Raw genomic sequence first — 27,323 nt, forward strand, 5'->3', positions numbered from 1 at the left:
GGAATCAAAGAGAGCTGGAGCAGCAAGCGGCAAGTACAGCTTTCCTTGTTAGTCTCTTTGTTCTGCCAGGCGCTGTCTGAAGACGCTGGGTATTCCATTCCTGAGGAAATGGAGAAGGGCTCTCTGGTGGGGAATCTGGCCAAGGATTTGGGTCTGAGCAGGAAAGACCTGGCAAGTAGGAAGCTCCGAATCCTTTCTGCTGCTAATGCACAGTTCTTTACAGTGAATGGGGAACGTGGAAACTTCTATGTGAGAGACAGAATAGATCGGGAGGAGATTTGCGGGCAGCTTCCGCGATGTGTCCTCAATTTTGAGATTGTGGTTGAAAACCCTTTGAATGTTTTCCACGTCAGCGTCTCCATAGAGGACATTAACGACAACGCGCCCTGGTTCCTAAAAGACAACATCAAGCTGGAAATCAGCGAATCCAGCCTGCCTGGCGCCATCTTTGCTCTTGGAAATGCCGAAGATCCCGACGTTGGGCTCAATTCGCTCCAGAATTACCAGCTGAGCCCCAATCAGTATTTCACCTTGGATGTGAAAGAGAGTCCAGACAGAAACAAATACGCACTGTTGGTACAAAGCAAACCACTGGATCGGGAAAGTGAAGATAGCCTCCATTTGATCCTTACAGGCCTGGATGGGGGAGAGCCAGTTAAAACAGGGACAGCCCATATATGGATAAATGTCACTGACAATAATGACAATCCACCGGTCTTTACTCAGGAAGTCTATAAAGCCAGCATCAAGGAGAACACGCCCAGGGGACATTCAGTAATAGAGGTCAAAGCTTCCGACAGAGACGAGGGTTCCAACGCACAAATCAGATACAGTTTCAGGAACATCCCAGCTAAAGCCAGTCAGAAATTTAGCCTGGATCCAGAAAGTGGGGTCATTACACTGAAGGACCCCTTGGACTTCGAAGAATCCACAAGCTACATGATGTTAGTGGAAGCCAAGGATGGTGGCGGGCTGTTGACCCACAGCAAGGTGGAGGTGACGGTCCTGGATGAGAATGACAACAGTCCAGAGGTGGAGCTCATGTCCATCTTTAACCCTATCCCTGAGGACTCTCCGTCAGGCACTGTGATTGCCTTGATCAAAGTGGAAGACAGAGATGAAGGCGATAATGGGAGGGCTGCCTGCTCTATACAAGGAAACACACCGTTTCAAATGCTGCTGTCAAATAATAACTATTACAAGCTCCTGACGGAGGGTGCCCTAGACAGGGAAAAAACCCCACAGTACAACCTCACAATCACAGCCACCGACAAAGGCACCCCAGCCCTTTCCACCCACAAGACTATCTCACTGCAGATTTCAGACGTCAATGACAACCCCCCTGCCTTTGAAGAATCCTCCTACAATCTCTTTGTACCAGAAAACAACCCTTCGGGGGCCTCCATTTACACTGTCAAAGCCTCAGACCCAGATCTGGAGCGCAACTCAAAGATCACTTACTCCATCCTCAACAGCAATATTGAGGATCTGCCTCTCTCCTCTTACGTGTCCATTAACTCTGAGACCGGCACCCTCTACGCACAGCGTTCCTTCGACTACGAGCAGTTCCGGGAGTTCCGCATTCAAGTGAAGGCCCAAGATGGTGGCTCCCCCCCTCTCATTAGCAATGTCACCGTGTGGGTGTTTGTCCTGGATCAGAATGATAACAGCCCGCAGGTCCTGTATCCTCGGCCGAGAGACGAGGACTCGGCTTTGTTCGAGATGGTGCCTCGGTTTTCTGAGTTGGGCTATCTGGTGACCAAAGTGGTGGCTGTGGATGCTGACTCTGGACACAACGCCTGGATTTCCTACCACCAGCTTCAGGCTACTGATCCAGCTCTCTTCACCATTGGACTGCACACTGGTGAAGTCAGGACCGCACGGGCCTTTGTGGAAACAGATGCTACAAGGCAAAAGCTCACAATTGTAGTGAAGGATAATGGAAGTCCTCCTCGTTCTGCCACCGTCACCTTGAATCTGGTGTTTGCTGAGAACTTCCAAGAGGCGCTTCCGGAAATGGGCAAACTACCCAACGACTCAGCGTCTCAGTCCGATATGAACACCATTTTGGTGACCGCCTTAGTTTTAGTCTCGTGTTTATTTCTTTTCACAGCCCTCACCGTCTTGCTGCTAAAATGCCGAAGACACAGAAGCCCCACTGTGCTTGGGCCCTACAATCCAGAACTGTATGCTAGCTTAGGCCATAAATTTCCCTGCAATTACAGCCAGGGGACTTTACCATTGCCCTGTTCGTATGAAGTGTGTCTGGCCTCCCAGTCAGGGCACAAGGAATTTGCCTTCCTGAAACCAAACCCAGGGGCTGCCACGGACAGTCTCATTACGACAGAGGATTCTGGGATCGGGAATGAGTCTGAATGCCTCGGGGAAAACCTCAGCTCCAGTGCCAGCATACAGGTGAGAATCATCCAGGCTTGACTCTAGTGGAGCTTGCTTAGCTTGGCCTGGGCATTGCAGTCCAGAGAATCCAGGCTGCACAAATCAGGGTCATGTTTTCCTCCTCTATTATGCTTGTTTAGTAGTCGTAGATAGATTTTATTGTATTGGCCAAAGGCCTTCACAAAGCAAGCAGTAGTGTCTTCACCGTATCTACATATTAATACCTCTAATATACTGTGTTAATTTTGAAGCTCCCTATTAATGTAAATGCAAGCTAATGTTTTGGGCACAGAAATATACTATCTATATGCATTGAGTTCCAGATAGTGGTCTCGTGAGTTCTGGATGGTAGCTGGGAAATTTAAACCTTGGTTTCTATGAACTTGAATCCAAGAAAGCGTTTAACCCTATTTGTTTCTGTAACTTCATATCCATAGGGCTTCCTTTCTGTTAGAAGCAATCAGCTGGTTGTGAGATATTGGTTGGGCCAAGCCTGCCCTCTACTGGTGATATGATGTACTACAGGCCTATGTTGCACAGTAATACTGTTGCAATAAATTAGGTTACCTGTATCGATGTTATCTATATAGACATTGCAAGCATTTTCATCATATTTTGCTAGTTTCACAAAATCAGTGCATGGGTTGATTAGATAGGTCTATATCTTATATGCTGTGGGATGGGTGCATGTGCATACATTTGCATGGTATGACTAAGACTCATTGATTTCAGTAGGAGATATTCACAGATATTTATGTCGTGTATGTGGATTATCCAAAAATAGTATTTTATTCAAGTAAGCGATAGGTAGATTCCACATGTAGATATAAATAGATGACTGAACATACATATTTTTAAACAAAACCTTTTTAAGTTAGGTGTTTTGGGTTCTACCTTATTCGTCAATGCAGGTGGGACAATGTAGGAGAGAGCCAGCTTGGTGTAGTGATTAGGAGTGAGAACTTCTAATCTGGTGAGCCGGATTTGATTTCCCGCTACTCCTGCACATGCAGGCAGCTGGGTGACCCTGGGCTCACCACAGCACTGATAAAGCTGTTATGACTGAGCAGTAATATCAGGGCTCTCTCAGCCTCACCTCCCTCACAGAGTGTCTGTTGTAGGGAGAGGAAAGGGAAGGCGAATGCAAGCCGCGTTAAGATTCCTTCGGGTAGAGAAAAGCAGCATGTAAGTACCAACTCTTCTTCTTCTTCAGTAATATCAGGGCTCCCTCTGCTTCACCCACCTCACAGGGTGTCTGTTGTGGAAAGAGGAAAGGGAGGCGAATATAAGCCGCTTTAAGGCTCTTTCAGGTAGAGAAAAGCAGCATATAAAAATCAATTATTCTTCTTAAAACTATTAAAAGTTAGAGTTGCAGCCATAAGAGTGCTAAGGAGGGAGAGGATGCTCTGGATAGTAACATTGGTCATATAAGTGCAAGAGTGGCTCATAAAAAGTTCCAAGGATTTAAATGTTCCACTGGATTTTGTAATGGCTGATCTGCATTAGCAAACTTGATCCTAACTTGGTAGTGCTGGCTAGTACATCATGGTTAGTTCTGGGCAATTCCACCTAGGATCCCAACTTTGCATTACCACCAGCTCATTTCCACCTCCTCACCTGAAAATGCTAAACCTCGCTCCTCCCCCAAGGAGCTTTGGGCTTGATTGATGGTGTTGTGCCCAGAACGCTCTCTCCCCAACACAGCACCCCTTTCAAGGCAGACTTTCAGACATCACAGAGGTTCAGCCTCACCTGGCCCCACCCACTTTCTGAAAACCTTTGATGGTCACCAGGAAAAGTGTCAGGGGCCACCACATTGGGGACTTCTGCCCTAACACATTTCTTTGCTGAGGGTAACATTAGTCCACTGGCCAGTTTCTAATGGCCCACCTGATCCTGCTTGTTGCTCACATTCTTGCAAAGAACACTAGACTGGACAGATCCTGATCTGATCCTAGAAGGCCGTTCTTTTGCTCTTCAGCAAGAGAACAAGCCCAGGATTGTAACACAACTGCTAGGAACCCGCAAGTATGTGTCCGATTTGTAAATTTAATGCCTAATCAATGAAAAACGATGTTTGGGCACTGTTCTTTAATAGATCTCAGCAGATGGAATGCAACCTATAGGAAAGGGATTGGGAATAAAATGGTCAGTACTGTATTGCCCCTGTACAGATTCATGTGTAGATCTCACTTGGAACACTGCATAAAGCTTCAGGTTTCATTATTTCCAAAAAGGATGTTGCAGAATTGGAAAATGTACAGAAGGCAAAGAAGACAATTAAGGGATTGGAGCACCTTCTCTATGAGGAAAAAACTACACATATGGGACTTTTCAATTCTGAAAAAAAAAGGAATGAGGGGTGAGAAGTGTATAAAATTATTCATGGGGTGGAGAAAGTGAAAAAGGGGAACTTTTTCTCCTTCTCTCGTAATACTAGATGAATATCAATGAAGTTGATAGGCAGTTGATCCAGGCCAAAGAAAAGCCTTCTTTTGTAGAGCTCACAGCTAGAGGATGTAGTGATGGCCACAGGCATTGATGGCTTTGAGAGGACATCGGACACGTTTCATGGGAGAGAAGTCCAGCAATGGTTATCAGCTAGAGAAGGGGTAGTCAACCTGCGGTCCTCCAGATGTTCATGGACTACAAATTCCCATGAGCCCCTGCCAGCGTTTGCTGGCAGGGGCTCATGGGAATTTGTAGTCCATGAACATCTGGAGGACCACAGGTTGACTACCCCTGAGCTAGAGTGACTGGAGAAGGCAACATCAGGAGAAGACATCTGTGCCTGACTAGTCAGCCCTCCGGGGCAACCGGTTAGCTGCTGTTTTAGATGGGATGTTGGATTAGATGGACTACTGGCCTGATTCAGCTGCTTTGCTCCAAAATTTTGGAAAAGAACACAGCAAAGTCATAAAAATTACATTTTTATGTTGCTCATTTGTTCTTATAAACTATTGAGCAAATGAATTCAGCAAATGAATGAAACTTGACCTTCAAAAGAAAGTTCGATCTTCCCTGAGCTTTTTGGGTGGCATTTCCACAATTTCAGAAGTATGAAAACTGCCAGTGAAAACTACTTTTCTCCGCCATACATTTGGTGAATGCTAATTCAGGCCCCTGAAGCTAGAGCCTCGTATTAGGGCAGGGGTAGTCACATTGCGGCCCTCAAGATGTCCATGGACTGCCCAGAGCTGTAAAGAATGGGCAGTATAAAAATCCAAATAAATAAATTCCCATGAGCTCCTGCCAGTATTTGCTCATGAGAATTGTAGTCCATGGACATCTGGAGGGACGCAGTTTGATTGCTGCTGTATTAGGGTTTTCACCCCTGTGGGTACACAACTGTCAGAAGGAAAATACAGACTTCAAAGTGTTACTGATAAACCATTTCTTGAAAGGCCTTGTTCCACAATACATTACAAAAGGAAATTGCATACTGAAGCAGATGCATGAAACAAGAATACATGAAAAGGTATGGATACAAAACCCTCCATTCAATACCTATAGTTACAAGAAATAAAAGAAGCAGATACATAGGCAGTGCTCAAGCAGGAGTAAAGTCTAATTCTAAACCAGTTTTACACCAGTAGAGGATACACCAGATCTGGCTTTCTCCCCCAGAGTTTCATGAAACCCTGGAGTATCTTCACAGCCCTGGAAGAGTTTCCTGAATGGGTGGGAGTTAATTATTTTTATATATATATTAAAAATTGTTAAACATTTATCAAATAATATAACCATATACAGTCATAATGAGCCGCCCCCCCCTCCCCAAATGGCCAATGATGGGCCCAGAGGGGGTGGGAAGGGGAAGGGCCACAGATGGGCTTGTCCACAGCTATGCTTCTCAATGCTATTTGGCATGATTGCGCCACTTCTGGGTTTTCTCTAAGCCTGAAGAATGTTTCAGGTGTTTCTCAACAGTAAAAAAAGTTGAAAAAAGCTGCACTAGATAGTGGGGAGATGATCCAGAAGCCTTGTAAATGAAACAGAAGTTTGCAAATTGAGATATTAAATGCATATTAGCCTATTCAAATGTTAAACTATGAATTGCCCCCCTTCTGTCCTTCTAGTTTTAGCTCTGTTTCTTAGCAAGCAAGCTGATGCAGTTCCATAGTTGCCTATCCAACAATCCAGGGAGGTTGGAGAGTCAGGATTTATGAGCTTCTCAACCCTCAGAAGCATGAAAACTAGGCAGCAGGGAAGGCATAGCAGCTTGGGGCTTAGAACTACTCTTGGCGGAGTTTAAATATGCAAGAGGGTAAAGCATCAGGTTCTTATAAAAGTAAAATGGTTTTATTAAGAAGAGAAATAAAACTTCGTAAGAGAGGATAAGAAATCCTCCTAGCTGACTAATGGTCAGGAGAAAAGGGGGCAAGAATTGTGCTCAAAGGAGCAGGATGTCTCCAATGGAGCCAATCAAGATGCTGGAAGAGATCATTTGAAAATATCCCAAAGTTCCAAATCGAAACATGTTAACTCCATTTCTCCTCTGCTGCCCCCTGTAGAATATTCTTGTGCTGCAAAACCACACAAACTACAGATCTTCCAAAAACTACCAGAGTTCCGTGACCTTTAGAAACGAAAACCTTTTTAAAAAAACATGCTCCTTCAATATGGGAATATAGAGGATCTTTTCCTACATTTTTAGAGTTTAAAAAAAAGACTAAGGTCCCAAATATGGGGGGAATGACTATTCAAATCCACAGACCCCAAGGAGTCCAAGCCCCAGAAAGGAAAGTAACATGGATGGGTCCACAAGCAAGAAGATCCCAAGAAGCTAGAAGCCCACCCTCTCTGGATGCTTTTATGCCATTTTCTTGATCAGGGTGTTACCTGGTTGGTTCCCGTAGGGTGGAGAAAGAGATGTGAAGATGTAATTCCCCTTCGTGTATTGTTTACTCTGGCACTTAAGGCACCAAATGGCCCTTTCCCAAAACAATATGCTGGGTTGATCATCTTAGTAGTCACAAGATTGGCCCTTTTATTTGTCAGGGCTGCAGGTGTGTTCATGATTCTTAAAGCTTGATCAGCAATGAGCAATGTGTCCTGGGGCTTTCCAGTGTTTCAGGCTGGGGTTCAAAGAAAAGTGCTCTTGAATAACATGATTATGTGTGCTAACATTCCCAGGGGAGGGGGGAGTTCCCCCTCTTATGTATGAAACTCAGCCCTGTGCAATCTGATTCTCATGCCATCTCAGCAGCTGCTTAGCTTAGTTGGCAAAGTTCATATCCCCAGTCAACACGCTAATTTCTGGGCTCCTTCAGCCGAGTCCACAAAGTTTCCCAAAAGTTTCCCAAAGCCATTGGTGCCGTTGCACAAGACAGGATCAAAGATCTAGCAATCCATGCTCTTCTTCACTTCATGTGGGGCCAAACATCAATGAAGTCCTCTCAAGGGAGGAGGGGTTGTGAAAATCCATTTGAACAAGCTTGAACAGGGAAGTTTGGACATGTTACCTCCCCCTTAACAAAAGCTTTTTCTGAATACTAGGAGGTGTTTTCCGAGTGTTTACAGCTACTTGTGGCTAGAGGTTCCTCCTGGAATGCCCAAGAATCACTTGGTCCTGTATCACTGCAGTCGCAGCAAAGGTCACATTTTTGATGGCAAACGACACTATGTCAGGGTCTGAAATCCATTTTGTTCAAACATGGACCTCTACCACACGGGAGGTGTGGCTCTAGGCTTGTATAAACCCTGCCTTGACAAACAGTGCCGAAAAAGGGCAATTTATAAACAACAAAGAATTAAATAAATATTTGATTTTAAATAGAAGATAAAATCTACCTAACATTTTGGATACAATTTCTTTTGTAAGCCATCAAGGATTTAAGTTACCAAAAGTGTGTCCTTCATAAACAAAAGTTTGTCTTTCTGCTTATTAAATATGCCTAGCAACATACCCCCCATTTTTAGACTCATAGAAGGGGACATGTTGTTGTTAGGTGCGAAGTCGTGTCCGACCCATCGCGACCCCATGGACAATGATCCTCCAAGAAGGGGACATACGGCCATCTAGTCTAACCCCCTGCGCAATGCAGGATCAGCTAGCATTTTATGTTTAAAAAATGGCATGGGATAGTTACTATTTAAGTTTATTAAGTTTACTAGCTGCAAAGCCCGTTCCTAAGCGCACCTGAAGCAACCCGCACCCCCTCCCCCCTGGCAACTCCGCGGCTTCCCCACGGGCCATCAAGCACACGCGCGGCCTTAAAGAGGCAGTGGCTGTACTTGGGGGTGCGCAGGGAAGCCCTCCCCGTCTCCCCCCAGCATGCCGCCAAGCACACCCACAGTCCCTTTAGGGCGGCGTGTGTGCTTGGCGGCTTGTGGGGAAGCCATCCCTCCTCCCCCCTGCAGCAGAGCAACGGAAAGGCCCCACCACTGCCAGCTGGGCCAGTAGAGAACAGCCCCTGAGGCCAGGAAGGCCTCTCACCGTGTCTGCAATGCAGCAAAAGGCCTTCCCAGCCCCAAGAGCAGCTTGAGTGGGCGCTTTCCGGGGTGGGCCAATCAGGGTGCGGCCACCTGAGCTGCCCCTGGGGCCAGTAAGGCCTATTGCTGCATCACAGACACAGCAAAGCTGGCCGCACCCTGATTGGCCCTATTCCATCTCGGACAGCAGGACTGGCTCCACCCCAGTTTCCCTTCTATATATAGGAAACCATGGATATGGATAAGCTGTCCCTTATGAACCCATCATCTCAGGACGGCATACAACATTGTGAAATAAAACCAGTAAAAATACATAATTACATACAAATTATGAAGAAGCGAACATTAGATGTCTGCCAACGGATGCACATTCCATGGAAAACTAAATGGAATGTATCCCTAGCTCCAGAAGTTGGGGAGGCGGCCAGGTGAATCTATCTTCAAGTTGGGATGCCATATGTGAGCTCTGCAGACCATGCGGTGACCTTCCCCCTTCGCTGTAATAGAGGATGTTGCATGCACTCCTTGGCTTTTTGGGTCCAGGGAGGAAACTCTATGTTTACGCTATAATTCCCATGCCTGTGCACATTATTGCTATTCATTTATGAGCAGGATGTCTTTTGCCATTCCATAGTAGTAGCAGATTTGTTTGATAATAGGTTGCATTGAAATCTATGTGCCACATTATCAAGTTTTGGACTGGGGTGGTTTAAACATGTGTAATGCTAAGCACTATTGTGGATGAAATGTTTAAAGTGCTTCCAAAGCCATGATAGTAAAGCAGGTGGAGAACGAAGAGATATGCCAGCTGTAGAAACCATGGAGATGCTGGGGGGGGGGGTGGAATGGCAGGCAGGGATTAACAATAACTTGTTGGCCATCTTCTGTCCTGTCTTCTGCAATTAGCATCCTGTCCATGTAGCCAGTATCATGGAGGACAGGTGTGGCCAAACTGTGGCACTCCAGATGTCCATGCCGGCAGGGGCTCATGGGAATTATAGTCCATGGACATCTGGAGAGCCAGGGTTTGGCCACTTCTGTTGTGGGCACTTGTTCTCAAAATCATGTAAAAGAGAGTTTCCTTTGCTGGTGACAACTAAGGAGTTGTTTTTTTTTTAACTAAGTTTATGGAAAAACTAAGTCCTATGTACAACAAAACAAAATCAGAGTGGCACCTTTAAGACCAAAAGAGATTCATTCAAGGCATGAGTTTTCGAGTGCAAGCACTCTTCCTCAGACTACTTGCAAGTGAAAGCTCATGCCTTGAATAAATCTTTGTTGGTCATAAAGGTGCCACTGGACTCTGCTTCAGACCAACACGGCTACCCACTTGAATCTAAGTTCCATGTATTGATTTTTACGTTCCATGTAAATTGCCCTGAGCCTCAGGGGAGGCCGGTATATAAATTGAATGAATGAATGAATGAATGAATGAATGAATGAATGAATGAATGAATGAATGAATGAATGAATGAATGAATGAATGAATGAATGAATGAATGAATGAATGAAGTTCCCAGTCAGGATATGGATAAATTATTTTTCTTTCCATCTCTATGGAATGATTCTGTAAGGCTGTTGTCCGCAACCTTGTACAGATTGCGGACCGGTGGCAGCAGGGAGGGCGATTGCCCAGCTGCGCACGCCGCGCATGCATGGCTGTGCATGCACAATGTGCATCCACACGCATGCGCCACGCATAACCAAAAACACGCATGCACTGCGCTTCCGTGCATGTTCTCACTTCTGTGCATGCGCGGCATGTGGTTGAAGTGCTGCGCATGCACGTTTTTGGATGCACATTGCGCATGCTTGCGGCCCTGCTTCCCTGTCCCCCCCCTCCCACAGTAAGAAGCTTGCTGGGCCGCAAGCTTGAGGCTTGGGAAGTTTCTTACTGCAGGGGGGGCAGGGAGAGGGAGCCGCGGCCCGGCGCCAGGGCCACAGCCTAGTGGTTGGGGACCACTGCTGTAAGGGACTGTCTGTGTGCCTTCTTCTGCATCTCTAACTTGCCACTTGCAATATGTGCAAAGTCAGCTTCCTTCTGTGATATCTTATTCTTTAGCTAAAAATAATAGATACCTTTGTCATTACAACAAACAAAACCACCTGCTTCTGATCTTCTTTGGAGAATGGTGGATTTCATACCCCAAGTGGGGAATCCGTGTGTGGGAAGAAGGTGGCCAGTACTATGCCCTTCAGATCTTCTACCCTCTAGAGTTCTGGACTCCACCTGTCCAGTTGCATAAGGGGCCAAAACAAGTGCAATAAAAATGACCATTTTGGTGTCATCCACACAGGATACCGGCCCAAAAATCAGTACTTTTGGGAAGTGGGTTTTATCTTGTTTCCCCACAATACTGAGATGTATTCAACACTTCTGGGTATTTCTCCAGCTTTTCTCCAATCTTTATTGAACCTGCTTTGCCCTGAAATTTGAGAGAGATCACACTGAAGCCTGGATGGCTGCCGTGCAGGTGGAGAAGTTTGGATTTTCTGTCCCAGCAGCAGACATCTGAACACGTGAAGCTGCCTTGTATGGAATCAGACCAAGCCCTGTTGACTGGAGATGCCAGGAAGAGGTTATTCCCCCTGCTGCTGGGGAATGTTTTAGTTCTTAAATAATCAGCATATTGACTCTACAGCAGGGGTAGTCAACCTGTGGTCCTCCAGATGTTCATGGACTACAATTCCCATGAGCCCCATATATATCAATATATCCTTGTACCCTTAGGTGTGGCAGCTTCTTGGAATCCCCAGCTTTGATTTTATTTTTTTAATGCAAGTCTCCAGTCCCTTCCTTTGCAGGGGTGTAAGGGGAAAGGCATATCTTTGTAACACTATGGTTGCAAAGGTATATTGACATGGTAGTCTGTGACCAGTTTTTTTTTTTAATCGAAAAAGCCCTGGTGCCCCATGGAAAGGTGGGCAGCAACTTGGGGGAGGGGAAGGGGGCACGGAAACTGCATGAAACCTGCCATGGCTGCTGCATTTTACCTGCAGCTGCATTTTACCTGCAGCTGCAGCTGCAGCAGCAAAGGAGAAATGCTGTCCTTGCATGGAAGACACCTCTGTCAGTCTGTCAAAAGTCAACTGTCTTCAGATGCAGCCTTGATTCAGTTCAGGGTTATCCAGGAATATACCCCTCCCCTGGTTTGACAAATCAAAAGTATCATCAGCATTTAAAAGACAAGAGTTTTAATCTATTTTTTCTCTCTAAAACCGCAGATAGCTGTGCTACCATCTAGTGTTTTACAGAGCAATGCTAATTACAACATGTAATTTGGTTTCGGGTGACTCTGGTGCCCTTTCACAAGCCAGCCTCCCAATCTGCCATACAAGGGCTTGCGTTTCATTTTGGCTTCCGCTCTCTTTCTTTCTCTCTTCCGCGGCTGTGAGCTCTGATCTGTGTGAGAGGCAGGCTGGCGAGCAGCTGTTGATATTACAAAGGAGACTCCTCCATGATTCCTTTGTCTCAACATGCCTCTGTGCAACCTGATCCGTTCGCACATGGCACATGGAAGAGCCAAGGGGCAGCGTTTCCTCTATGCTCAGAGTAAGACGCAGATGAGCTGTGTGCAGAGTTTAGCACCATGCCCAGAAAAAAATCTTTCTTAAAAGCAGAAATCTGGCCTGAGGCGGAATACTGTTCAAATAAAAAGCTTTTATACACGTTCATAAGCCCTTGCTAGTTTCATTAGGGATTGTGTGACCAATTAATTATTATTTTACTGACTCTCTGAAAGGTGTTGTAATGGACTGGCTTGCCTGAAATTCTGCCTGAGACTTCAGATCGCATTGTCTGTTTCATGCATCATGCATTATATACATTTTCCTTTATTTTTTGGTTCCGGGCACCTTGCCTCAACGTAAAAATAATAAGGCATGAATCCCCGCCATTTTATTTTAAAGCAGCACAATAAAATAAGCAACCCTGTGTACACAGCCATAAGAAGAGCAGGCAGGAAAAGCCAGCTGCTCTTTCAGCACAGGGTAAGGCACAAAATCGGAAGTATTAGCAAACCTTTTGGGGCAGATATCCTGCGGGGACAACACTAGAAAATAGTCATTTTATGGCAAAGGGCCCTTTAAAAACCTGAATAGTCCTGACTAGCCTGTGCTTGCAAACTTAAATGGACTCCAGGGAATGGTAGAGGACAGGAAGGCCTGGAGGATCATTGTCCATGGGGTCGCGATGGGTCGGACACGACTTTGCACCTAACAACAACAAGCCTGTGCTTGATGGAGCTTAGAGCAGGGTCAACCATGGTTGGTCCTTGAATGGAAGACCAAGAGAAGCCAGGGTTGCTAGGCAGAGGAAACTAACGGCCAGCCACCTCTGCTCATCTGTGGCCTTGGAACCCCCCCAGGGGTGGTCAGTTTTAATTGGTTGCAATTTGACAGCAGTTCATTCTGAAAAGCCTTTTGGGGCAGCCATTTTCATCTGCTGGCGAAACGCAGTTGAGAGATGGACTGTACAAGCTTCTGAACTGTTTTCAAGGGGGAGTGGAGTGCGAGCAGCAGTCTAGACATGCAATTCGGAAGGGACACTGGCCATATGTCTGAAAACCCTCTGAGGTTGGCTTCTGCGGTGGGGTCCTCAGAGACGGACTTCCTGCATTTGCTCTGGAGTGGAGTGTTCCTCCTGATGGGAAGAAATGATCCTAGAGAGTGTTAGGGGTAAATATCTGTGGCCCTTTTCCAAAATCCACCTTATTTATTTATATTTTGATTTCTAGGCTGCCCCTTCCTACAAGGGAGCTCGGGTGGCTTGTGACATATAAACATTAAAACCATGTTAATATCATTAAAAAATTAAAAACTTGACATTCTTTGCTGATTCTGTGGCCCCATGTCTCTAATTCTGTCTGCAACCATGGCAGGTTGTACAAGCGGAGGGGGAAACGGGTGGAAGATGTAAAAGGAAGGAGAAAGAACATAGGGAAGGGGCATTGCTATGAGTTATCTGACTCGGTGATATTTCTCTACAGCAGGGCTAGTCAACCTGTGGTCCTCCAGATGTTCATGGACTACAATTCCCATGAGCCCCTGCCAGCAAACGCTGGCAGGGGCTCATGGGAATTGTATTCCATGAACATCTGGAGGACCACAGGTTGACTACCCCTGCTCTACAGTATGCACCTTGATTGCCTACTGAAGACTGATCAACAAGTTTGGGTTTCTTTATAGCCATAATGTATCTCAAGCCGTCTTGCTCATGCCATGGCTTGGGAGGGAGGGGCAAAGGCAATCGCCTGGCTTGATCCATTGCCTTTTCGTTTGACAGCTCCCAGAATGCTTCATGCTAATGATCTCAGGTAGCAGGCCTGAGAAAGACCCCTGCCCAAACCCTTGTAGAAACAACATCAATCAGGCACTGCTCCCACATGGCGATTTTTCAGGGCTTGTGAAGTGTAAACCCCTCAATTAATAAGGCACACAAGCTCTTGCTCGTTCTGACTATGACTGACCACACTCCTGGGGCTGCCCTGTTTAATTTGGGAGGTGTGTGCTTTTCTTTAGTTCAAAGGGCAATCTGGAGTGGCCATAGGGGAAGTATCTATGTGGACATCCACTCTCCTGCTGTGCTTTCAAAATGGCACAGGGCCTTTCACTGCTCTGCCCGATAACCCCCTCCCCTTTTACCCTTTTCAAGGGATTCCCTCCACCCCCTTTACCTGCTGAGTCACACTGTAGCACTGTGGTACAGTTCAGAAGAGAAAGGAATGGGAGGGGGGGGTCCAGCACTGCCTCTGTTGTGTGTGAGCTTTTGCACAGGCGCAATGTGGGAGGAGCAGCAGAGAATCCCTAGTTATGGGGGGGGGGGGGAATGACTTTGTAAACTAATTAAACGGGAGAGGGACAAAGGAACCCCTTGAAAACTAGTTTAGTGTGGACTAAATATGCTTCACAAGGCCAGAATGTGAAAGGAAGATGTGTCAGGGAGGGGCAGGGGAGGAGAACCAACCTGCTCAAGCCACTGAGCCTGAAAGCAAGATGGGGGCGGCATAAGAAATGTAATGAGCAGATTTCCGCCCCGCCAGATAGCTGGAGACTCCTATGGGGAAAGAAGCTTTCCTTGAAACAATCAGTTGGAAGCACTTCTGCCTGAAAGGGGGGGGGGGTGCAAGTAAGATTAAAACGGTGTATCCGTGCTTTCATTGCAGCTGATGAGGAGAGGGGCTCATCTTCCACTGCCTCCCTTGCTCCCAAACAATTAGAGAGCAGATAAATTGTAAGTGCACGAATACCTTCTAAGGCATACCGTTCTTAGCCTTTCAAGGCAGCGTACAGTACATGCCTGCATCCCTTTTATTTCAGCTTCCTTCCTTTAATTCCCGTAGTCACATTAACACAAATTAGAGTCTTCACTCTACCCCCAAAATACAAAGAGCAAGAAAAAAATTCCCAGTTTGCGGCCGTGGCTGATTACAGTAGCTTTGACAGTGAACGGGTGCTTGAAGTTATGCTGAGCAGCTCGTTCCCCCCAGATATCTAGAGCAGCAGCTGCTCTTATTGAGAAACTGGGGCGAAGGGAGGGCATGATTGGCTTGGATGCTGCTAGCCAGAGGCTATGGGCACAGCTGTGCTAACCGTGGGAACTAGAACACAATGGGGGCCAGCGGTGCTCTCAGGAGTGGAATGGGCCCAAGGGCTCTGCAGGTTGGCTCCCAAGGGAGACTGTGGGTTTTCATTTGAAGTCTAGGTTGCCATCGAAGGGGGGAGGGGGCACAGGACCATGCCTTCCAGGGCATAAACTATCCAGTTGCACCACTGGAGTGGCGTCTGACTGAATGCTTCTCTGCTAGCACAACATCAGCAGCACCTGACAAAGCGTCTCTACCAGGGGTGGCCAAACTGCAGCTCTCCGGATGTTCATGGACTACAATTCCCATGGTCCCTTGCCAAGGGAATTGTAGCCCATGGATATTTGGAGAGTGACAATTTGGTAACCCCTGGAACAGCCAAGAATGCGGGTGGGATGATGCAGGTGATGGCCATGAGGCCAGAAGTCAAGGGTGATGACCAGGACTGTACACCTGAACTGGACTACAAAAGGAAAGGGAAAGCCACAGGGCTGCAGTCCGCAGTTGACCCGTGTAAAAGGAAGGTCTGGCATCAGCGTACCCTGAGGTGGGGCAGCTGCCAAAGCTTCCTTCCCATGGCCACCAACCTGCCATCCACAGGCCTTGCCTGCTTCCTACTCTTCTTCCACCTGCTCACAGGTGCTCCACTACTGGTGCTCCTAGGTCAGCCTTTCTCAGCTTTTTTACCATTAAGAAATCCCTGAAATGTTCTTCAGGCTTCAAGAAACCCAAGAAGTGGTACAATCGTGCAGTATATGGTTGAGAAGCAGAGCTTTGTACACGCCCACTCAGAGCCCCTCCCCTTCCCACCCCTCCAGATCCATCATTGGCCATTTGAGGAGGGGGCAGGTTGACATGACCATATAGGGTCATATCACCTGACAAATGTTTAACACATTTGTCAAAATATTAAAAATTAATTAACTCACATCCATCCTGGAAACCCCTCCAGGGTTGTCAAGAAACTCCAGGGTTTCACAAAGTCCTGGCTGAGAAAGCCTTTCCTAGATGAATAATTCCCATTTTTGTTGGGAAAGAGTGTGCAGATGGTGTGCGGCATCAGCAATCCCGGCAGCTACAATGGGAACACCTCCCTCTAGTGCCATCAGGCAACGTGGGCAGCGTGAGTGCAGGGAGTGGTCAGACTTGGTCAGATTTATTAATATGGTCAAAGACCAGCCAACAGAATACATTTGATCATTAACATGCATTTTAAAAAGACACAGTGAGGAAATACGAGAGTACGGCCAAACATTAAAACGATCCATTTTGATTTAATAAGGCTTTCCATTTCCTAGGTCAGGGGTAGTCAAACTGTGGCCCTCCGGTTGTCCATGGATTACAATTCCCATGAGCCCCTGCCAGTGAACGCTGGCAGGGGCTCATGGGAACTGTAGTCCCTGGACATCTGGAGGGCCGTAGTAGGTGCTAAAGAACAGAATTTCACATTATTTGAAATGGGCTTTATCCTGCCTTCCAATAACAATCCTAGCAGGTGTCCTTCTGTGTAATTCAGGTAGCTTACCCAGGGGCTTAAAACAAGCTAGGATGGGCATGTTCATTCTTTTCTGCCACATTCAGCATCCTGAACTTCTGCACAAAAGCAGTATCTCAAGTGTAAAGGCTGGCAATGATATTGCCCATGCAATACTGCTGATGGGAGGGCATCCATTCTTGCTCTAGAGAAAGCCCATCTATGATTGGGATTTCTAATATCCAGTAGCTAAGGATACGATACGGCAACATTTATTGTATATAGCCAAAGGCCATTACAAAACACAATTAAAACAATATGGTACAAACACGAATAAAACAATATTTCTCCAATATGGCGTACATAAAATTGTAAACATGGACTACTAAGTTACAATAAGAGGGATAAAATAGTGTATCAAATAGCTAAGGAGCAATGGCGATATTTGGCCATGAACTATCAATTCCAGGGACACGGCAGGGAGGTATGGCCAGCTGACACCACTTCTGGGGCTCCTTGAAGCCTGAAAATTATTTCAGGGGCTCCTCCATGGTCAAAAAGTTGAAAAAGGCTGCTCTAGGGAGTGAGACGTCTTGCCAGCAGGGGAAGGACACACAGGCAAGAGGGGATCATGGCTGGGGGTGGGTAGGGAGGGATGACCAGTGGAGCCTAGGGGTAGGCAAAGGGGGTGCCCATAGGAACGCTCTGTCCGGGGGCCCTCTGTAATCTGTAGATGGTTCTGTAGAAAGGTACTAGGTCTTAAAAGAATGCTCCAAGGGAAGCCAAGAAATGGGAATGGAGATACGGGAAATGTCCCAAGAGGACAGAGTGGAGGCAGCCATGAGAATCCCTTTATGAGACTGTGTGACACAGAACAGGGGTTCTCAAAGTAAGGAGGGAGTACAACTGAAAGGGCAGCCTGTGGTGAAGGCTTCGGTGCCTTTTCTCTGCTTCATCCAAACTTTTGTTGTGAAGGGGAGTTTCTGCTTCCACTCCCTGCATGGCAAAGTTCATGCAATTTTCAGTCTGGCCTCTGGCCATTCCAATGGGGATCACAGCATTGATCTGGTGTCACCCCACAGCAGGAAGCGATCTGAGAGTTGGGGTGCGTCTTTCACAGGCAACTGAACAAGGTGGAAGGAATTTTCCAGCCTCGCCTCTAGCATGTAGAGCTAGGTTTCCTTTACAGGGCACTATTGAAGCGGGGAATGTAAATCCTCATCTGCAACCTGAAGTGGCACGCTGGATTCTCCGTTCTCATTCGGCTTGCATGTGCAGGCCAGGTGTTGTTCTCCACTGTAGCCAGAGGGGTCTGAATGCCGATATGCTGCGTTCTGTATGCTTTGAAGGCAGGGAGCATGCTTCCAACTCACTTCCCTGCACTCTCCTGTTGGCCTTCGGCCTTCAGCCTTCTGGGACTGGGGTCTGGGGTCTGCAGAGAGGGGCTTCTGCAGATCGGTTTACACACCTAGGTGAGTGAGGCCGAACAATAAAGGGCACCTGGACAGGAGCTGTTTTGAATCTTGGTTCCCACTAGAGATATATTTTAAAAACCCTCTCCCTGCAATCGGAAACAAAGCAAGGCAGGGACACTGGCCTCCCCTCCCCCCCCCCTTTTATTTTATTTTTTTGCTGTCTTAGCTTCTTTTCAGGTATAGGGGGGACTTTTCCATTCTTCCACGGGCCAAGTGCTCTTAGAAAGTGGGGGCGGGTAGGTGGGCATTAGCCCGTGGGGTTCCCTGGCTGGCTGGGCCGCTCCAAAGGGATCCCATTCCCCAGGCTTTCTGCCCGAAAGGTCCCAGCCTCGCTCCCTGTCCCGTCGGTGCCGGAACCCCCGTGGGGCGCGCAGGCTCCGGAGCGTCGGGGGCTTTGGCGTCCCGGCTCCTGCGGTGGGGCGCAGAGGCTGGCCGGGCCCGGACCCCGGCGCTTTGGCGCTCGGCAGGCGGGCCGGGCCGGGCGGGCCGGGCCGGGCGCGGGGCGGGCGGCGTCCCGCTGCAGTTATCGGGCGGGACTCTACGCGCCGCTGTTGACCCAGGGATGCGGGCGGGGGCCGGCGCGCCGAGTGGGACGGCGCCGAGCGGAGGGCGCGCGGCAGTCGGCGCGGAGCGAGCGCCTCGGCGGGTCGGCGGCGGGGCCGGAGTGCGCGACGCGGCGCCCGGAGAGCCATGCCCGAGGGCCAGGCCGCTGGTTGGCGGGGAGGCGCGGGCGGGCGGGGAGGCGGACAACTTGTCGCGGGACGCCAGCAACTTCGCCCGGCGAGCGCGGCGGCGGCGGGGAGATGAGCGGCGCGGCCGGGCGGCTGCTGGGGCTGGCGCTGCTGGTGGCGCTGGGCGGGCGCTGGGCGGCGGCGGCGGCGGCGGGGGCCTCGCTGCGCTACGCCGTGGCCGAGGAGCTGCCGGCGGGCTCGACGGTGGGCGAGCTGCTGGCTGACCTGGGCCTGGCGGTGCCGGCGCCGGCGGGGCGCAACCTGCGCGTGGTGACGGGCGGCGGGCGCAGCTACTTCGCGGCGGACCTGAGCAGCGGCCGCCTGGTGGTGCGCGAGCGGCTGGACCGCGAGGCCCTGTGCGGCCCGGCGGCGCCGTGCGTGCTGAGCCTGCAGCTGGTGGCCGAGCGGCCGCTGGAGCTCTTCGGCGTGGCCGTGGAGGTGCTGGACATCAACGACAACGACCCGGCCTTCCCCAGCCGCCAGGCGCGCCTGGAGATCAGCGAGGCGGTGGCGCCGGGCGCGCGCTTCCCGCTGGAGAGCGCGCACGACCCGGACGTGGGCGCCAACGCGGTGCAGACCTACCGGCTGAGCGACAACCCGCACTTCGCCCTGGACGTGCAGACGCGCGCCGACGGCACCAAGTACGCCGAGCTGGTGCTGCGCCAGGCCCTGGACCGCGAGCGCCAGCGCGAACTCCGCCTGCTCCTCACCGCGCTCGACGGCGGCAGCCCGCCCCGCGCCGCCGGCCTCCAGCTGCTGGTCGACGTCCTCGACGCCAACGACAACGCGCCCGTCTTCAACCGCTCCACCTACGGCGCCCGCCTGCGCGAGGACGCCCCCCCGGGCACCCTGGTGGCCCAGCCCCGCGCCGTCGACCTGGACGACGGCCCCAACGGCGAGATCCTCTACTCCTTCAGCAGCCACACCCCGGCCCGCGTCCGCCAGCTCTTCGGCCTGGACGGCTCCACCGGCGCACTCACGCTCACCGGCGCCCTGGACTTCGAGGAGGCCAAGCTGTACGAGATCTACATCCAGGCCAAGGACAAAGGGCCCAATCCCGCGGTGGCCCACTGCAAAGTGCTGGTGGAGATCGAGGACGTGAATGACAACGCCCCCGAGATCACGGTGACCTCGGTGTACAGTCCGGTCCCCGAAGATGCCGCGCCGGGGACCGTCATTGCTCTGCTGAGCGTCACGGACCAGGATGCTGGCGACAATGGCCTGGTCCATTGCTTCCTGCCTTCCGGCATCCCCTTTGCCCTGAGCTCCTCTCTCAAGAACTACTACACCTTGCAAACCAAAGACCTCTTGGATCGGGAACTCGTCTCGGAGTACAACATCACCATCGCGGCCCGGGACGGGGGCTCGCCTCCTCTCGTGGCGGAGAAGCAGGTGCTGGTTAAAGTCTCCGATATCAACGACAACCCTCCCAGATTCCCACAGGCCTCCTATGATTTGTACGTGGAGGAGAACAACCATCCCGGGACCATGATTCTCAACGTCAGTGCCTCCGACCCGGACCTGAACAAGAATTCCCACCTTTCCTACTCCATCCTGGACAGCAATAAGGTCTCGGGGGACCTGGTGGGCAGGTACTTCTCCATCAATCGAGACAACGGTACTATTTACGTCCTCGTGCCTCTGGACCACGAGGATGTGATGGAGTTCAGGATGGTGGTCCACGTCCACGATGGGGGCGTCCCACCCCTTGCCACGAACCTCACGGTCAGCGTGTTTGTCACCGATCAGAACGATAACCCGCCCCAGGTCTTGTACCCCCGCACCAACGCCAGCTCTGTGCTCTCCGAAACCATCTCCCCCACGGTGGGCCCCGGGTACATGGTCACCAAGATGGTGGCTTGGGACGCCGATGCGGGTTACAATGCCTGGCTTTCCTACTTGCTCCTGCAAGCCACCGACCCGGGGCTCTTCACAGTGGGGCTGCACTCGGGGGAGGTGAGCACCGCTCGCGCTCTGCAGGAGGAAGACTCCCGCAAGCAGACGTTGGTCCTCTTAATCAAAGACAATGGGGAGCCTGCCTTATCCTCCACCGTGACCCTCGCCATCACGGTAGCGGAGGCCTCAAGGGAGACCTTTACGGACCTGGCGATGATGCCCCTCATGCCACAGACCAAGAAGCACTTGACTTTCTATTTAATCCTTGCCATCATCTTGATCTCCGTGGCCTTCTTTCTCACAGTGCTCGGGGTGGGCCTGTACAAATTCTACAAGTGGAGGCGATCCAAGGACATCTTCAAGGCCTCCAGAAGCTCCCTGTACAGGACCCCGGGACCTTTCAACCACATAGACACTGTGCGGAGTGGATATACGCCTCCAAACTTTTACCAGCAGGTCCTCACCACTGACTCCCGCCAGAGTGAGCTTCTATACAAAATGCCCTTTACCCCCAGTCCTCTGGGGAGCTGCCAGAACACTCTCGCCAGATGCGACCCTGCAACGTATAACCAGATAATAAGCACAAATAGTAGACATCTAGTACCCTCCGAGGTAACGTATGCTCATTATTCTTGTCCCTCAAAGTCTGCCAAACACGGTTCTGATCTTGCACCGATTAGGATGCAAAAAGCTAAAGTTGTTTTTTCTTTCTTGGAAATGTTGCTTTGCCTGTGAGACCTATTTCTCCTTTCCCCTGGTTGGCCCTATAAGCAAGAGCCTCCCCCATTTTACCCTCCCCCATTTATTTCCTGTGTTGTTGCCTTCAGATGTTACACGTTGGTTGGATCACAGAGTTCATTCAGTGCCAGCCCAGAAATACATAGGAGCAATGGGAGGGGCCGTGGCTCAGTGGTAGAGCATCTGCTTGGCATGCAGAACGTCGCAGGTTTGATCCCCAGTATCTCCAGTTTAAAGGACCAGGTGGTAGGTGATGTGAAAGACCTTTGCTTTGAGACCTTGGAGAGTTTGTTTAATGAGAGGAGAGGGGTGGGGTGGGGAATTCAGGGATCCAGAGGACTGTGGATGTAGGACAGAAGCTGCATATATAAAGTAAGGGATTCTTACTAAGAATTGGAAGAACTCTAGGTGTCCTTGTTTTTGTGATTCTCCCAGACTGCTGAAGCAAGAAAATCAGTAATGCTTCCTTGAGTCTCTAGCACAGGGGTAGTCAAACTGTGGCCCTCCAGATGTCCATGGACTACAATTCCCATGAGCCCCTGCCAGCATTTGCTGGCAGGGGCTCATGGGAATTGTAGTCCATGGACATCTGGAGGGCCACAGTTTGACTACCCCTGGCATTTTGCCTGTTTAACTTCCCTGCATTCCCTGCAAGGATGTAAATTAACTTCCCTGCAAGGATGTAAATGCAAGGCACATTCTGCATATAGCCTTGGAGAATGGGGTAGAATCAGTCAGATATATATTGTTTATATAGTCAAGCAAGTGTGAGTAGAAGGAGGCCAACAACAGTAAGTAATTTGACACAGGGCTCCAGTGGCATTTTATTGGAAGAGGTCATTTCTTCAGATTATTGCAGGAGAAACTGGAATTTCTTAGGAAGGAAAGAGTAACGTGTTGGTTGGTTCACAGTTGCTTCGGGTGCAGAAAAAGAACTCCCCACTTTTAAGAGATCCTGAGCTTGGTACTGCCTTGCAGAAAGAGCCTACCCAAGATGCAGTGCTCTGGGAGTGGCCATTCCTAGCACAGGCCTCTGCCCACACCTGATGTGGTTTCTCGGGGCAGCGGCCTTTCAAAGACGTCGGCATAACTCCTGCCGGATAAGTGAGAACTGAGATGACAGAAGGACTTTTATGGAGGATGTCGGTTCATAGTTTCATGCATTTTACATTATCTGCATCTTCACTGTTCAGGCCTGGGCTTATTGTTTGTGGTTTTACTTTTGTTTTCTGGGGAAAGCTAAACTCTACGGCAACGCACAAACAAACCCACCCCCAAGCCCTGCTCAGTACCCGCCTTATGTGATCAGGTTGTTCCAGGTTTTCAATCAAATTTCAGATCTGCGTGACTTGCAATCCCCTGAGCCAAATGCAGCCCACCCACTAGGCATGGTGGCCTGCCAGATTCTTCACAGCTCTCAGCCATTGACTGAGCCAACCAGACAGAGCTGGTAGGCTATGGTGGCGGGTGGGGGGCTCCAACAGAGTGGGGTTTCTATCCGGGGGGAGATAGTATTCAGACCTGTTTTTGTAACCCACCACAAGCCAGTTCAGCAGGAGTGGTGGGCAATAAGTCCAGTGATAAATAAAATTCCTGACCGTCGCCTCTTTGACATTCCATTGCATTCAGTCTGCTGGGATGAGCTAAGGCAGGGGTAGTCAAACTGCGGGCCTCCAGATGTCCATGGACTACAATTCCCATGAGCCCCTGCCAGCGTTCGCTGGCAGGGGCTCATGGGAATTGTAGTCCATGGACATCTGGAGGCCCGCAGTTTGACTACCCCTGAGCTAAGGCCTGGAGGCCTCTCTCAGAGAACTTAACAGATCCTCAGGTGGGGTGCCAGAGGGCCCTGAGCCACCAATGTGGGATGGGAGGTATGTGAGTGGCCAAATCCAGGTTGGGACACTCCAGAGTTTTGGAGTGGGGCCTGGAAAGGACAGGGACCTCAGTGGGGTGTAATGCCACATAGAGTTCACCTGCCAATGCAGCTATTTTCTCTGGGAGAATGAGTCTACATAGCCTGGAGATTCTGGAGGATACCCAGGTAACACCTGGAGGCTGAAATCCCCAGGCCCATTTAGAGCCTCACTCTGTCTGGTCTGTACCAGATGAAGAAGAAGAGTTGGTTTTTATGTGCTGCCTTTCTCTACCCAAAGGAGTCTCAAAGCAGCTTACAGTCGCCTTCTCTTTCCTCTCCCCACAACAGACACCCTGTGAGGTGGGTGAGGCTGAGGGAGCCCTGATATCACTGCTTGGTCAGAACAGCTTTATCAGGGCTGTGGCAAGCCCAAGGTCACCCAGCTGGCTGCATGTGGAAGAGCAGGGAATCAAACCCAGCTCGCCAGATGAGAAGTCTGCGCTCCTAACTGGGTGCTGGGATGTCAGCTTTGGGGCTCATCTGGTGGAATACTCACACCTCGGTCTCTGAACACAGAAAAACCTCTACGCCAAGCAGAACGGGCATTTATTTCTATTCAATTATAGAATTTAAATCCTGCCTTTCTGCCCTTACAAAGGGCAGCCAAGGCAGCTAACAAGTTAAAACACACACTACAAAATTAAGTTTTAAAACCACTGAAATCAACCCCCCCAAAAAAATACTTTATTAAAACGGTTAGGAAGGTGAGATTGTTGAGGGAATGCCAAACAAAACAAAAAAGGTTTCATCTGTTGGTGGACAAACTGGAGCAGGCTTTCTCAGCCAGGGTCTCTTGAACGAGTGGGAGCTAATTAAGTTCTAATATATTTTGTACATGTGTTAAAATTGGGTGTGATGACCATATATGGTCATGTCAACCTGCCCCCCCCCCCAACATGGCCAATGGTGGGCCTGGAGGGGATGGGAAGGGGAGGGGCATGTCCACAGCTCTGCTTCCCAACCCTATTCTGCACGATTGCGCCACTTCTGGCAAGAATGTTTCAGGTGTCTCTCAACAGGAAAGGCTGCTCTCTGGCTACCCGGGGGAGAGGGAGGGTTGCTAGCTCAAGATTGTGAAACTCCAGTAGATTTGGAGGTTGAACTAGGGAGGACAGGGACCTCAATGGGGTACAGTGCCCTGGAGTCCCTCCCTCCAAAGTAGCCATATTCTCCAGTAGAACTGATCTCTGTAGTCTGGAGATGAGTTGTCATTCCAGGGGATTCCCCAGTCCTACCTGGAGGCTGGCATCCTTTGGATAGATGAATCTTCCCAGAGAGTACACTCCAGAGCTTTAGAGCCATTACCAAAGCTCTGTAACCCTCTCCCCAGGGAGATTTGTCTGTCTTCTGTTGCCATCTTCCGCCAGCATGTGAATATTTTCCTGTGGCATTCCCTCCCTGTGGCATTCCCTCCTAGTTTTCTCCCTGACATGTTACTTTCCATGTACGGGAGATTTCTTGCTGCTACCTCCCTATCTACAGTCTAAAATGGAACATCCCAGAGGCAGATTTACCAACCCAACAAGAAGTAGGCCATACGGAGGGGGGAACGGTATGCGAAGGGAGGGCCGTAAAGGCCTGTAGGGTCTAAGCTGCTTATGACTGAATGTAGGGCCCCAGTTCTATGTCGCTTTGCAGCTTAAAACCTGCAGACCCTAGGGAGGCTGTGGAAATACTAGAGCAGAGCCCTAATATTATACACATGCCTCCCAGTGAAAATTTGGAAAGAGCAGCCCCATTTAACATCTGTTGTCAGAAATTAGTAAGGTAATTGCATATCTTCTTATCATTTATATGAAAATGTGCCTTACTTTGAGATAATCCAGACCAGTTGCTATGTGTGGGCTTGCAAAAAGCAATCACGATTCTCACAGGTCCCTGCCAGGTGCTCTGGACCACACCTTTACCAGGAGCTACCTGAAGCCCTTTTGTAAATGCACCGAAAGGCTGAGGACTGTCAGAAAGCCCTACAAGTTCTGTTTGGTTGGGGGAGAAGGGAGGGGGGTAGCCTTTTCTCAGGGTCTCCAGGGAAGGGGCTGATATTTCAGCAGGAGAGCCAGCATGGTATGACAGGTAAGGCTCTGCTTCCTTCTCTCCCACGTTTCACCTCCCCTATTCTGCTCGCTGCTAATGGCGAAGTCTGTTTGCAAGGAATCACTAAAGTGCATTGAAGGTGGATTAAAACTGCATGCTTGGCTGTATGCAGAAGGGCCAGAGGTGTGCTTCAGTTGGGAGTTCGAATCGCTTCTGGTCATAAACAGCTGGGAGGAGACCTCTCTGAGACCGACACCTGAGGATTTCTTTGAAAATGTTTGTGACCTTCTGCTAGCCTCCTTGCGAAAGGGTTTTGAAAGCTTTGTACCAGCTAGGGCCAGTTCTTCTTTGCAAGGTAAAAGCCACCCATTCCCCCGTCCAGAAGCTTAAGGCTTTCGCCGGTTGTAGATGGCAAGACTTTGTGGCACTCAGGTGGCATGCAAAAAGGATGAGCGGAAGCTGTTGTCCAGAGGCCAGGGCAGGAGGCTGGTGCAGAGGAGGCAGCCAAGTGGCTGGTGCAGAGGAGGCAGTCAGGTACCAAGCAAAGGAAGATGGGTACATGTTCCTGGGATTGCTTACTGAAATCACTACATTGCATGGGTGCATCAGTTTTAGGACAGTTTTTTTGACATGCCTCTTCCCAGGTGTTGAGAATTGGTCTTCCTTTTTGGTGTTAAAAACTCTGTTCATGTGGCAAATGTAGCTGACTTGCTCATGTGGTCAAGAGCTCCATGGTTCAAAGCACACGCCAAAAACACCTGCATCCATAGAAAATTAACATGGCAAGGGGCGACATGCTAATTTTCTGTGTGCAAGGTCATTGTATGAATGCTTTCGTTGTATGTTCAGCCATGTTACTCACGATCCACAGCTTGAAGGCATGCTCCCCAGCCACAGTGAGAATTAGGCCTGACCTACATTTCCAGGAGCTTTTGGCCAGTGAGAAAAGAGAGTTAATTGCTGGTATAAATATGAAGCAACGTCTTCTGCCATGCACCCTGTCACTCACAGGCAGGCCCACACTTGGCTAGTCTGTGGCCAATGGGGCAGAAGTAGTGGAGCCAGGCCCATGAGGGGAAGCAAGGCCTCAGCATCAGTCCCAGAAGGACCCCGTCCCCCTGCTCCTGGGCCCTGTAGTGTATGGAGTTGAAGGGCATCGCTTCAGCAAAGTGGGTGAGGTTTTCTACAGGTTTGTCTTGGTTTTTTTTTTTAAAGCACCAGTGTTGGGCATGCAATGGTACTTGAAAATATTTGAGAGCAAATAATGTGCGGCTCCATTCTGCCAGCAGCAGCACTAGCCTCTGGCGGAAGAAATCATCTCGGATGCAGGATGTCTTTCCAAGAGTCTTGCGTAAGAGGGAGGGCTCATTCCACTCGAGGAAAGCGCCTCTTGCCAGCAGAACAGATCCCTGGGGCCCAGCCGTATGTTTCATCTTCCATTCCTGATAAGCCGTACTTTATTTAGGTGGCATTCCATGGTATTCAGTAATCCATATGCAGTTTGCTATTTTTAGTTGCCATTTTATGTGTTCCTCCTTTGATCGTTAGTATGTTTTTTTTAGTCTTTAGCAACTCCAGTGAAGGGTTCTGTGATTCTTGGGAAAACATCCATCTTGTCTGTTAGCTACGTATTTGCAATTG

At 49.5% G+C, this 27,323-nt stretch overlaps 1 protein-coding gene across 4 annotated transcripts in view; it reads left to right on the forward strand.

Annotated features, from left to right (window-relative positions):
- LOC143823452 (protocadherin gamma-A6-like) overlaps nt 1-27,323 on the forward strand; it is a 285,370-nt gene that overhangs the window by 237,474 nt on the left and 20,573 nt on the right. The gene's annotated exons all lie outside the window — the stretch shown is intronic.

Source organism: Paroedura picta, chromosome 14, assembly GCF_049243985.1.
Source record: "Paroedura picta isolate Pp20150507F chromosome 14, Ppicta_v3.0, whole genome shotgun sequence".
NCBI classification, from domain to species: Eukaryota; Metazoa; Chordata; class Lepidosauria; order Squamata; family Gekkonidae; genus Paroedura; species Paroedura picta.